The sequence below is a fragment of the Delphinapterus leucas genome, chromosome 19, assembly GCF_059928025.1.
Source record: "Delphinapterus leucas isolate spDelLeu-1000000601 "Yukka" chromosome 19, BTC_Dleu_Yukka2, whole genome shotgun sequence".
In the NCBI taxonomy this organism is placed as follows: Eukaryota; Metazoa; Chordata; class Mammalia; order Artiodactyla; family Monodontidae; genus Delphinapterus; species Delphinapterus leucas.
In genome coordinates this window covers 28044134-28048900 of record NC_143147.1, presented here as the reverse complement: position 1 = coordinate 28048900, position 4767 = coordinate 28044134, and positions in this window count along the sequence as shown.

Genomic DNA, 4767 nt, shown 5'->3' with positions numbered 1-4767 from the left:
TTCACAATTTTTAAAGGTTATACTTCATTTATAGTTATTATAAAATATTGGCTATATTCCTGCGTTGTACAATATATCCTTGTAGCCTATTTATTTTATACATAGTAGTTTGTACCTCTTAATCCCCTACCCTTATTTTTCCCCTTCCCACTTCCTTCTCCCTACTGGTAACCACTAGTTTGTTCTCTGTATCTGTGAGTCTGTTTCTTTTTGGTTATACTCACTAGTTTGTTTTATATTTTAGGTTCTACATATAAGTGATATCGTACAGTATTTGTCTTTCTCTGTCTGACTTATTTCACTAAGCATAATACCCTCTAAGTTGATCCATGTTTCATTTTGTCAATGGTTTCCTTTGCTGTGCAAAAGCTTTTAAGTTTCACTAGGTCCCATTTGTTTAATTTTGCTTTTATTTCCTTTGCTTTAGGAGACAGGTCCAAAAAATATATTGCTACGACTTATGTCAAAGAGTGTTCTGCCTATGTTTTCTTCTAGGAGTTTTATGGTTTCTAGTCTTACATTTAGGTCTTTAATCCATTTTGAGTTTATTTTTGTAAATGGTGATAGAGAATGTTCTAATTTCATTCTTTTATATGTAGCTGTTTAGTCTTCCCAGCACCACTTATTGAAAAGATAGTCTTTTCTCCATTTTATATTCTTTTTTAAAAATACATTTATTAATTTATTTTTTTGGCTGCATCGGGTCTTAGTTGCAGCACATGGGATCTTTGTTGTGGCACGGGTTCTTTGTTGTGGTGCGTGGGCTTCTCTAGTTGTGGTGCGTGGGTTTTCTCTTCTCTAGTTGTGGCACGCGGGCTCCAGGGCACGTGGGCTCTGTGGTTTGCCGCACACAGGCTCTCTTGTTGAGGCGCGTGAGCTCAGTAGTTGTGGCGTGAGAGCTTAGTTATCCTGGGGCGTGTGGGATCTTAGTTCCCCGACCAGGGGTGGAACGCGAGTCCCCTGCATTGGAAGGTGGATTCTTTACCACTGGACCACCAGGAAAGTCCCTCTCCATTTTATATTCTTACCTCCTTTGTCATAGATTAATTGACCATAAGTGCATGGGTTTATTTCTGGGATTTCTATCTTGTTCCATTGATCTATATCTTACACTTATACACAAAGTTACTCAAAATGGATCAGAAACTTGAACATTAGACCTGAAACGATAAAACTCCTAGAAGAAAACATAGGTGGTAAGCTTCTTGACATCTGTCTTGGTGATGTTTTTTTTTGGATTGACACAAAAAGCAAAGGCAACAAGAGCAAAAATAAATAAATGAGACTACATCAAACTAAAAAGCTCCTGCACAGTAAAGGAAACCATCAACAGAATTAAAAATCAACATACCAAATGGGAGAAAATGTTTGCAAATCATGTGTCTGATGAAGGGTTAATATCCAAAGTATATAAAGAACTCATACAACTCAATAACAAAACAAAACAAATAATATAATTTTAAAATAGGCACAGGATCTGAATAAACATTTTTCTAAAGAAGACATACAGATAGCCAACAAGTACATGAAAAAGTGCTTAACATCACTAGTCCTCAGGGAAATGAAAATCAAAACCACAGTGAGATATCACCTCACACCTGTTAGAATGGCTGTCATCAAAAAGACAAGAAGTAACAAGTGTTAGTGAGGATTAAAGGAAAGGGAACCCCTGTGCACTGTTGGTGGGAATATAATTTGTGCAACCAGTATGGAAAATAGTATGGGGGTTACTCAAGAAATTAAAAGTAGAACTACCATATGACCCAGCAAGTCCACTTCTGGGTATTTATCTGAAGAAAACAAAAACACTAACTCAAAATACATGCACCCCTATGTTTATTGTAGCATTATTTACAATAGCCAAGATATGGAAGAAACTCATGTCCATATATTCTGTATATTCATTAGACACACACACACACACACACACATATACACACACACAATGGAACATTATTCAGCCATAGAAAAAGAAGGAAATCTGGCCATTTTTGACAATATGGGTGGACTTTGAGGGCATAATGTTAAGCAAAATAAGTCAAACAGAGAAAGACAAATACTGTATGATCTCACTTATATGTGGAATCTAAAATCAAAAAAAACAACCAAAGAAAAAAACTCCCAAGCTCACGAATACAAAGAATAGGGGTGGGGTGGAGGTGCAGAATGGATAAAGGAGGTTAAAAAGTACAAAATTCCAGCTGTAAGATGCATAAATCATGGGGATATTATGTACAGCAGAGTGACTATGCTAAGTAATACTGTATTGTACATTGGAAGGTTGCTAAGAGAATAAATCTTAAAATTTTTCAACACAAGAAAAAAATGTCGTAACAATATATGGTGATTGATGTCAACTAGAATTATTGTGGTGGTCATTTTGCAGTATACAGAAATATCTCATCACTGTGTTGTATACCAGACGCTAATATAATTTTATATGCCAATTATATCTAAATTGTAAAAAGTCAACAGAATAAAAAGAATAGATACATGTATATGTATAACTGAATTACTTTGCTGTACACCTGAAACTAACATAACATTGTTAACCAACTATGCTCCGATACAAAATAAAAATTTTTTTAAAGTCAACAGAATATATTCTGTTACTACTTTGAAGGTAATGTGCCCTTTTTTCTTTGTCTTATTTTAAGATTTTTTTCATTGTCTTTGATGTTTAACAGTTTGATATGCTACGCCTATGTATATTTTTGTTTCCATTCATCCTTCTTGGGATTCACATAATGTCATAAGTGCATTTTTTTTTGTCTTGTCAGCTTTGGAATTTTTCAAGCACTATCTCTTAAAGAAAAGATCACCCTTATACACGCTCACATCTCTCTAAGATATGTTATGTATACATCTGATGTTTTCGCTGTGTACAATGTGACTATTTTTCATGTGAATTTTCACTCTTCTTTTTCTCTGTATATGCTTCAATCTAAATATTTTTCATTAGCTTTATAGTTCACTAATTCTCTCTTTTGCTGTGTCTAATTTCCTATTAAACCTATCTATTACATGTCTAATTTCAGTTATCATATCAGTCAATTCTAGAATTCCTACTGGAGTCTTTCTATCGATTCAATTGTTTGATGGTTTTTTCCATCTCTCTGTCTCTCTCTTTTCCTCTCTTTTCTTAAGCACATAAATAATAGCTCTTTTTCAGTCCTTGTCTGATAATTCCATTATTTGGCTTAACTTTGGTCTATTTATAGTGTATGTTTTTATTCTTCTTGGTCTTCAGCCATAAAGTCCTATATTTTGGCATGCCAGGTAATTTTCAATTAAATGCTAGACACTGTATGAAAAAAAGTATAGAAGATCTAGATGATACTGTCTTCCTCTCAAGAGGATACACACTCTCCTTTGCAAGGCAGATAGAATAGCAGTTGATTATCTTAATCCAGTCAGCGACTTAGCTACTCAAGGAAAGTTTTGACAGTTTTGTTTATCTCTGATTTTTTTGGGAAAATCTCTAATTTGTCTAAAGCAAAGTTGGTTACCTCAGCTTTATAATGCCTTCAGACAGATGTTTTATGTATTATAACTGCCTTTTCTAGCTGTTCTCAATGGAACAGTTGGTTTGCCATATGCTACTCCTTTATTACTGCATACCTCTTTTGTGCACTATAGCAGTATTTCAGAAAATAATTAAATTTTTGTACTGATAACCAATACACTCATTTGATTACATTTTAATGGAAAAAAGCTGTAATTTTTATCTGAGCTCAAAATATTTTTTAACATCTCTATTGGAGTATAATTGATTTACGATGGTGTGTTAGTTTCTGCCAAAATATTTTTATTGTTGTCCAACTGCTCACGGGCCATCTTGATATATCATAGGTACCTAAGAAGTATCCAGCTGAACTCTATGCTTTTCTTCCTCTCTTCCAGGTTTAAGGAGACCAAAGAGGTGTAAAAATTAATTTCAGGGCAGAAGACCTGAATAGACATTTTTCCAAAGACGACATAGAGATGGCTAATAGGCACATGAAAAGATTCTCAACATCACTAATCATTTAGAAATGTAAATAAAAACCACAATGAGATATCACCTTACACCTGTCAGAATAGCTATCATCAAGAAATCTACTACAAATAACAAATGCTGACAAGGAGAAAAGGGAACCCTCATGCATTGTTGGTGGGGATGTAAATTGGTGCAGCCATTGTGTAAAACAGTATGGCAGTTTCTCAAAAAACTAAAAATAGAGCTACTGTATGACCCAGCAATTCCACTCTTGGGTATATATCCAAAGAAAACAAAAACACTAATTCAAAAAGATACATGCATCCCAGTGTTCATAGCAGCATTATTTACAACAGCCAAGATGTGAAACAACCTAAGTGTCCATCAGTAGATGAATGGATAAAGATGTGGTATATATATACACAATGGAATACTACTCAGCCATAAAAAAGAATGAAATTCTGCCATTTACACCAACATGGATGGACCTAGAGGGTGTTATGATTAGTGAAATCAGTTAGAGAAAAACAGATACTCTGTTATCACTTATATGTAGAATCTAAGAAATAAAACAAACGAATGTATATCACAAAACAAAAACAGATACAGTAAGTCCCCTACATACAGATGAGTTCCGTTCCGAGAGCACATTCGTAAGTCCAATTTGTTTGTAAGTCCAGCAAATTTAGCCTAGGTACCCAACAAACACAATCAGCTATATAATACTGTACTGTAATAGGTTTATAATACTTTTCACACAAATAATACAGAATAAAACAAACACAAAA